The sequence below is a fragment of the Gopherus flavomarginatus genome, chromosome 5 (genome assembly GCF_025201925.1).
Source record: "Gopherus flavomarginatus isolate rGopFla2 chromosome 5, rGopFla2.mat.asm, whole genome shotgun sequence".
Classification (NCBI taxonomy): Eukaryota; Metazoa; Chordata; order Testudines; family Testudinidae; genus Gopherus; species Gopherus flavomarginatus.
Genome location: NC_066621.1, coordinates 155,411,221 through 155,421,067, shown reverse-complemented (window position 1 = coordinate 155,421,067; position 9,847 = coordinate 155,411,221).

The window sequence follows — 9,847 nt, the reverse complement described above, 5'->3', positions numbered from 1 at the left end:
AACAGAACAATGCACATTTTCCTTGTTTTTAAAGGCAAAAGCCCTAATCTTTCCAAGAGAACTTCTGCTTCAACTGTCAGTTTGGGGAAGTATTTGGCTTCGGTTATAATCTTCGTGCTGCGTTACAATCTGCAATCTGCGGGGTCAAATTTAGATGAGACCGTTAGTGCTGCCCCCGTCTGGCCGGAGAGGGGAGCTCACAAGCAGAGTTGAAAGCTGGAGCTGGGGCGGACCTGGCTGGACACGCGGGGCACAAAGGCTCTCGCGTGTAATCCTTGCTGTGCAGCCGGAGGCTGAGGCAATGAGACGAAATTCAGGGCTGCACCCTGCCATGCTGAGCAGTGTCTGTGCTAAGGTTGGAGTCAATAAGGTGATTCTGGGAAGTTCGGGGTCCCCAGGTTCCCAAAGGAGGGGTGAAGTAGGTCACCCCTGTAGCAGGTTAAAGCTGCAGGTTGCCGGTGGGATTGCTACCCCTGTGAACAGCTGCTGTAGCACCGCCAGGGCAGGATAGTGAGAGCCTGTTATCGCCCCCCTCCCCCCGCGCGCCTGTGTCGGAGGATGGGAGCACTCACACCCTGGGGACCCTGAGTTGGGGTGAAGGCAGGCCCCCTTGCACCAGGGATGCAGTCAGAGCAAAAAGTGGCACCCACCCACCCACCCACCCGAAGTCTTCTGTGGGGGGAGAATGGCACCCACTCACCCAGGATTTTGTAGTGGGGGACAAGGGCATCCACACTCCGGGATCCTCTGCAGAGGGACGGACACCCACAGATCCAGGATTCTGTATGGGGGGCAGAGCCACCTGGACACCTGGGCGGAGGATGGGGGCACCGAAACATACAGGATTTTATTTGGCAGGACAACAGCGCCTGCACGCCGATATGAGACGGTGGCGGGGGAAGCAGGAGCATTACCCAGTTCCAGGCTGTCCCCGTCTGGCCAAGGCACAGAGCTCACAAGCAGAGTTAAAGCTCGAGCTGCCAGACTGTAAAACCAGCCGGGCCCCGTGGCTGGTGCCTGTGATCCCAGCTCCCGGGGAGGCTGAGGCCGGCGGATCGCTTGAGCTCGGGAGTTCTAGGCTGCAGCGGGCTGTGCCGATCGGGTGTCCGCATTAAGTTCGGCATCAATATGGTGATCCCTGGGGAACTTGGGGTCCCCAAGTTGCCTAAAAAGGCGTGAACCGGCCCAGGTCCGAAAAGGAGCAGGTCAAAACTCCCGTGCCGATCAGTAGTGGGATCGCGCCTGTGAATAGCCCCTGCAGCGTAGGCTGGGCAAGACAGTGAGACACGGTCTCTTTTTATGCACTCAGCCACAGCAGAACCTGGTGGGGAGGATGGGAGCACCCACACGGTGGGGATTCTGAATTGTGGGGGTGCACGCAACCTTGCCACAAGGATCTTGAAAAGAGGAACAGCGGCACCCACGGACCACAGAGCCTGGAGGGGGACAGGGGAACCACACACGGGAGCTAGTTCATGGGGTGGGGAACACACCCATTTGCTCCATTGCACCATTCTTAATGAGAAGAACGGGGGCATCCACACAACAGGGATCCTTTATGGGTTGGGGGACACCCACACATTCCACTAGTAACCAGGAGGGACAAGGGCACCAGACACCCTCAGTAGCGTGGAGAAAACCCACATCCACAGGATCTCTCATGGGTAAGACAGAGGAGATTGTAATGGGGCCCAGTGCACCCACACAGCAGGGATTGTTAAGGGTTGAAGGGACGGGGACACCCACACACACTGAGATCACGTCCTTGAAGGAATCCAAACCCTCCACAGAAGGACCTGGTCTGTTCCATGGTGGTAGCCCAGCCTGGGTGAGTCAAAGTCTCTTTTTATACAGCCACGCACCAGAGGTCCTGACTAGGGGGAGAGAGACACCCACCCACCAGAGATCCTTAATGGGCTGGGGTGCACCCACACACCAGGGATTCTTATGGGAGGGAGGAATGGAGACAGCCAGACACACTGAGATCACTTCCTCCAAGGAACCTGGACCGGACAGGCACCAGCCACGGGGCCCGGCTGGTTTTGCTGTCTGGCAGCTCGAGTTTTAAACTCTGCTTGTGAGCTCTGTGCCTTGGGACCCCGAACTTCCCAGAATCACCTTACTGACTCCAGCCTTAGCACAGATCCTGCTCAGCATGGCAAGGTGCAGCCCTGAATTCCGTCTCATCGCCTCAGCCTCAGAGTGCACAGCAAGGATTACACGCGAGAGCCTTTGTGCCCCGCGTGTCCAGCCAGGTCAGTCCCAGGTCCAGCTTTCAACTCTGCTTGTGAGCTCCCCTCTCCGGCCAGACGGGGGCAGCACTAACGGTCTCATCTAAATTTGACCCTGCAAATTGCAGATTATAACCCAGCGAGCAGATTATAGCCCCGGAAGCCAAATACTTCTCCAAACTGACAGTTGAAGCAGAAGTTCTCTTGAAAAGATCAGGATTTTTGCCTTTAAAAACAAGGAAAATGTGCATTGTTCTGTTCTGTCTACAGCGAGAGATTGAAGAAACTCCAGTGATTTCGTTGACTGGAGGTTAAGAGGCGATTTAATCACTGTTTTAAATACCAGAGGGGTAGCCGTGTTAGTCTGGATCTGTAAAAGCAGCAAAGAATCCTGTGGCACCTTATAGACTAACAGACGTTTTGGAGCATGAGCTTTCGTGGGTAAACACCCACTTCCTCAGATGCATGAGGAGCTCAAGCTCATGCTCCAAAACGTCTGTTAGTCTATAAGGTGCCACAGGATTCTTTGCCGTTTTAAATACGTTTCAAAAATTCCCAGAGGGAGGAATTTGTGATTTTAAAGGGTTCTGTAATTCACTAATGGTTGAACAAGGCCCCATTGGTTTGCAGTCGATGTCACAATATCCCAACTGGAAATGACCATTTTTTAACCGTGAGGCTAATTATCTAGAGGAACAAGCTCCACAAGGGAGGTGGTAAATTCCCCATCACTTGCAGTTTGTAAATCAAGACCGCAGCTTTTGCTGCAAGATACCTGGTGTGTGGGTGTCCCTGTTCCCCCTTTCGGGATCCCTGGTACATGATGCCTCCCTCCCCCCAATTCGGGATCCCCACCATGGGTGCTCCCATCCTCCCCCCATATAGGATCCTGGGTTGTGTGTATACAGAAATCAAAAGAGACCGTGTCTCACTGTCTTGCCCAGGCTACGCTGCAGGGGCTGTTCACAGGTGCAATCCCACTACTGATCGGCACGGGAGTTTTGACCTGCTCCGTTTCCGACCTGGGCCGGTTCACCCCTCCTTAGGCAACCTGGGGACCCCAAGCTCCCCAGGGATCACCATATTGATGCCGAACTTAGTGCGGACACCCGATCAGCACAGCCCGCTGCAGCCCAGAACTCCTGAGCTCAAGCGATCCGCCGGCCTCAGCCTCCCTGGGAGCTGGGATCACAGGCACCAGCCACGGGGCCCGGCTGGTTACAGCGTCTCCAGCTTCCAATTTCAGGCTCAGCTAGTGAGCTCTGCGCGGGTAGAAGTGGAGCCTGGAATTGAGCTGATGCTCTGAGGGTTATTTGCACTGCGCGCTTCACGTGGGCACAAGCCACGGTGCCCTTCCGAGTTCACCCACTCCTAGCTCCAGCTTTAAACTCTGCTTGTGATTTCTGTGCATTGGTCAGACAGGAGCAGCCTGGAACTGGCCCAGTGCCCCCACCCCCGCAAGCTGTTATTAGACTGATGAAAGAAGCGAGCAGAGTTAGATTGTTTACAACAAATCACAAAATGGAAGTAGCCCTTCACCGTTGTCGTTTTCCTGAGCTCCCACTGATGTTGTCTACTGTGTATTGTATTTGCTCGCATTTGCTCAGTTTCTCAACTGGCGAGCTACAAAAGTCAATTGAGGCATGGAGGGAGGAGTGTTGTGAGGCTTGGAAAATTGTATTAACTACTCTAGCAAAATCAATCAATCGATCTTGCTCTTCCACTCCTTGAGCACTGTTACCCTTCAAGGTCCATACTCTCTTGTCAACTTCTTGAAACACACACACAGAGATCTTATTGTTATCACTGATATATTTTGACTCTTTTATATTACGTGTAAAGAGGGCGTGGAATTTTTAACTTTGAATAAGGGGTCAACGATCTGAAAATGTTGAGAAAAACGGCAGCACCAGGTATCCAATGAGACTGATTCTCTATGATCCTCTGCAGAGAGCATTGGAATGATTTGTTCTCTATGTCCAGTCCATGCTTATTTATACATTACTTGAAATCTTGCCCGTTTGCTGAACTGAGCACTAGGCACTAGGAAGCTATAGGGGAGGTGCACCTTGGGGACAAGATTTTTACTTCTATTTTTAGATTAAATGGGGGGAGAAGCAACATTATTAGTCTCAGAATAGAGTGCCAAAAAGAGTTAATCTATGACTGGTACCAGTCACTGCCATGCACTTTTCACTGCCGCCAAGAATCCACTCAGAAGCACCAGTTCATCCTAATTTTACAATCAGGATTAGGTTTAAGCTTTCTAGGCCACTTCATCCTATGTAAAATCAGTCTTGGGTGCCCCATGCAATCTAAGTCACTGCTTTCAGTGTGCACTGTTTATGTTATGATATAATGACACATTATAAAATAGAGACACGGTGTCACTAAATCATAACACACTCAGAAAGTCATAGGTGCTGGACAGGGGTGCTGGGGTTCTGCAGCACCCCCTGGCTTGAAGTGGTTTTACATTATATCCAGGGTTTACAGTTTGGTTGAGTGGCTCTCAGAACCCCCACTATAAAAGTTGTTCCAGCTCTACAACAGTAAGTTCTGATTTGTTATTTTGTGGCTTTGCAGAAGACAGGCCGGAGCAAATTGTGATGCCTTGTAAATTTTGAAACAGTGTAACAAATCCATTTGCTACTGAAAACAGATACAAATTCATAGATTCCCACACACTAACAGGATGAGAAACTTTGAAAAAAAGAGCCATTCATCATTTGAACTAAAGGAGACCTTCCTCTGCTGAAATGCATACACTCCTCTCACTTTGTCAGCATTTCACAACTAGCAGATGTTTTCAGATGTTAGGGTATGGACTTTACTATCCTTTGTACTGACTACTATATACCAGAAATCTCATTTGGGCTCTGATCCAACTCTCCCACACTCTGAAGTCAGAAGCATCTTTGCCCTGGGTGCAGTTTCAGACCCATAAACTCCTAGCAGAAGTCCAGGGCTGAGAAGCACACCTTAGCATTCTCCATATTCTCTTGCTTTGTCAAAGAAAAAAAGCTTCATTCTAAACTTATTTGCTTACCAATAATACTTATGCAGTCTAAAAAAATCTTTTTTTATTTTGCACTGAAAAGAGCAAGCAATTTTCTTTTGCCTTTCCAAGGGGGCTTCTTTGCATGCTCCATATAGTAGCTATAAAGTGGTTGCAATAAATATTAGAAGTTCTGGTATTTTTGAAAGAATATTATAAGGATACAACAAAATGTCATACAAATGTAATCTTAAGTGAAGCATGCAATTTGTCTCTTTTTTAGCTGTGCAATGACGAAGGCAGACCATGGTGGGATTTTGTCATGTGATCTGGACTCAGCCTGAAGGCTGTCCAGTAAGGGACCCCTGGTATTTTTCTACATTTGTATTCTGGAGTCACCTTACTCACAGTTCCTCTCACATGCAGCTATCAACACAGTCCACGGTTTGAATTACCCCTGGCTCCCTCCCCAAGGGATTTTCCAAAGTGGGCAGATTTATATTTCCAATCAGGGCATCACAGGAGCCCAGGCTGGCAGAGGCTGCACTGGAAACGTGCTGCTGAATCAGTGCACTCTTGTTCGAGGGCCCCCTGCTTTGGACCGCTTCCTCAGCTGTTCCAGGCAGCTGCAGGCAGGGCTGGCTCCAAGGTTTTTGTCACCCGAAGGGGCGGGGGAAAAAAAAAAAGCTGCGATCAGCACTTCTACTGCCAAATTGCCGCTGAAGAGCTGGATGTGCTGCCACTTTCCACTGGCTGCCCCAAGCACCTGCTTGCTGCACTACTGACTGGTGCCGGTCCTGGCTGCAGGGTCCCCCATCGAGTGGCCACAGACCAAAGGTCCATCTAGCCCAGTATCCTGTCTTCTGACAGTGGCCAATAACAGGTGTCCCAGAGGGAATGAACAGAACAGGGAATCATCAAGTGATCCATCCCCTGTCACTCATTCCCAGGTTCTGGCAGAGGCTACGGACACCATTCCTGCCCATCCTGGCTAATAGCCATTGATTGACCTATCCTCCTTTTAACTTATCTAGATATTTTTTGAATCCTGTTCTAGCCTTGGCCTTCACAACATCCTCTGGCAAGGAGTTCCACAGGTTGACTGTGCATTGTGTGAAACAATACTTCCTTTTGTTTGTTTTAAATCTGCTGCCTATTAATTTCATTTGGTGGCCCCTAGTTCCTGTGTTATGAGAAGGAGTAAATAACACTTCCTTATTTATTTTCTCCACACCCGTCATTATTTTATAGATCTCTATCATACCCTCCCTTAGTCATTTCTTTTCCAAGCTGAAAAGTCCCAGTGTTATTAAACTCTCCTCATACGGCAGCCATTCCATACCCCTGATCATTTTTTTGCCCTTTTCTAAATCTTTTCCAAGTTCAATACATATTTTTTGAGATGGGGTGACTACATCTGTACACAGTATTCAAGATATGGATGTACCATGGATTTATATAGAGGCAATGTGATAATTTCTGTCTTCTTATCTATCCCTTTCTTAATTATTCCCAGCATTCTGTTTGCTTTTTTAACTGCTGCTGCACATTGAGTGGATGTTTTCAGAGAACTATCCACAATGAGTGTAAGATCTCTTTCTTGAGTGGTAACAGCTAATTTGGATACCGTCATAAGAACATAAGAACAGCCGTACCGGGTCAGACCAAGGTCCATCTAGCCCAGTATCTGTCTACCGACAGTGGCCAATGCCAGGTGCCCCAGAGGGAGTGAAGCTAACAGGCAATGATCAAGTGATCTCTCTCCTGCCATCCATCTCCATCCTCTGATGAACAGAGGCTAGGGACACCATTCTTTACCCTTCTTGGCTAATAGCCATTTATGGACTTAGCCACCATGAATTTATCCAGTTCCCTTTTAAACATTGTTATAGTCCCAGCCTTCACAACCTCCTCAGGTAAGGAGTTCCACAAGTTGACTGTGGGCTGTGTGAAGAACTTCCTTTTATTTGTTTTAAACCTGCTACCTATTAATTTCATTTGGTGACCCCTAGTTCTTGTATTATGGGACTAAGTAAATAACTTTTCCTTATCCACTTTCTCAACATCACTCATGATTTTATATACCTCTATCATATCCCCCCTTAGTCTCCTCTTTTCCAAGTTGAAGAGGCCTAGCCTTTTTAATCTTTCCTCATATGGGACCCTCTCCAAACCCCTAATCATTTTAGTTGCCCTTTTCTGAACGTTTTCTAGTGCTAGAATATCTTTTTTGAGGTGAGGAGACCACATCTGTACACAGAATTTGAGATGTGGGCATACCATGGATTTATATAAGGGCAATAATATATTCTCAGTCTTATTCTCTATCCCCTTTTCAATGATTCCTAACATCTTGTTTGCTTTTTTGACCGCCTCTGCACACTGCATGGACATCTTCAGAGAACTATCCACGATGATGCCAAGATCTTTTTCCTGACTCGTTGTAGCTAAATTAGCCCCCATCATATTGTATGTATAGTTGGGGTTATTTTTTCCAATGTGCATCACTTTACATTTATCCACATTAAATTTCATTTGCCATTTTGTTGCCCAATCACTTAGTTTTGTGAGATCTTTTTGAAGTTCTTCACAATCTGCTTTGGTCTTAACTATCTTGAGTAGTTTAGTATCATCTGCAAACTTTGCCACCTCACTGTTTACCCCTTTCTCCAGATCATTTATGAATAAATTGAATAGGATTGGTCCTAGGACTGACCCTTGGGGAACACCACTAGTTACCCCTCTCCATTCTGAGAATTTACCATTAATTCCTACCCTTTGTTCCCTGTCTTTTAGCCAGGTCTCAATCCATGAAAGGACCTTCCCTTTTATCCCATGACAGCTTAATTTACGTAAGAGCCTTTGGTGAGGGCCCTTGTCCAAGGCTTTCTGGAAATCTAAGTACATTATATCCACTGGATCCCCCTTGTCCACATGTTTGTTGACCCCTTCAAAGAACTCTAATAGATTAGTAAGACACGATTTCCCTTTACAGAAACCATGTTGACTATTGCTCAACAGTTTATGTTTTTCTATGTGTCTGACAATTTTATTCTTAACTATTGTTTCGACTAATTAGCCCAGTTCTGACATTAGACTTACTGGTCTGTAATTGCCAGGATCACCTCTAGAGCCCTTTTTAAATATTGGCGTTACATTAGCTAACTTCCAGTCATTGGGTACCGAAGCTGATTTAAAGGACAGGTTACAAACCTTAGTTAATAGTTCCGCAACTTCATATTTGAGTTATTTCAGAACTCTTGGGTGAATGCCATCGGGTCCCGGTGACTTGTTAATGTTGAGTTTATCAATTAATTCCAAAACCTCCTCTAGTGACACTTCAATCCATCATTTTATATGTATAGTTGGGATTCTGTTTACCAATGTGCATTACTTTGCATTTATCAACACTGAATTTTGCGATTTTGTTGCCCAGTCACCCAGTTTTGAGAGATCCTTTTGTAGCTCTTCGCAGTCTTCCCGGGGCTTAACTATCTTGAGTAGTTTTGTATAATCTAAAATTTTGCCACCTCTCTGATCACCCCGTTTTCCAGATCATTTATTATGTTGAATAGGATTGGATCCCGTACAGACCCAGCAGAGACACCACTATTTATCTCTCTCCATTCCGAAAACTGACCATTTATTCCTACCCTTTGTTTCCATCTTTTAACCAGTTACTGATCCATGAGAGAACTTTCCCTCTTATCCCATAACTGTTTAGTTTTCTTAAGAGCCTTTGGTGAGGGACCTTGTCAAAGGCTTTCTGAAAATCTAAGTGCACTATGTCCACTGAATCCCCCTTGCCCATATGCTTGTTGACCCTCTCAAAGAATTCTAGTAGTTTTGTGAGGCATGATTTTCCTTTACAAAAAACATGTTGACTCTTCCCCAACAAATTATGTTCATCTATGTGTTCAACAATTTTGTTCTTTACTATAATTTCAACCAGTTCCGGGGTCAGGCTTACTGGCCTGTAATTGCCGGGGTCACCTCTGGAGCCCATTTTAAAAATTGGTGTCACATTAGCTATTCTCCAATCATTTGGTACAGAAGCTGATTTAAATGATAGGTTACAGACGACAGTTTATAGTCCTGCAATTTCACATTTAAGCCCCTTCAGGACTCTTGGGTGAATCCCATGTGGTCCTGGTGACTTATTACTGTTTAGCAATACGTGTGATTTGCAAACCCCTTCTGCCAATGCCATGCCTCCCACGTTCTCCCCCCGGTACCTCTTCATCCACAGGCCCCGTCGTGCCCAGTTTTCTATGCAGCTGTGCCAGATGCTCATTACTGCCCCCCATGTTACAGGCCTCCTCCCTTAAACAATACACCCTTTAGCACCAGGGCCCCGCACCGCCCAGGCTGCGGGAAGGGGCCAGACGCCGCTCAGACGCCCCCTGCCTGCACCCTAGGGAACAGCTCCCTGCCCCGTAGACACGCCCACTGCTGGCACTGGCTGGCCCTTTAAGAGGGAGCTTGGCCTTATACCCGCGTGCCTGTGCTGACGTGTGATCGCCCGGCGCCTCTCCTTATACAAGACACGCCCCTTGGCCACCCGCATGCGCAGTTCCTGCCCGGGGATTTTCATATAGATCATCCTCCTTACGTGATG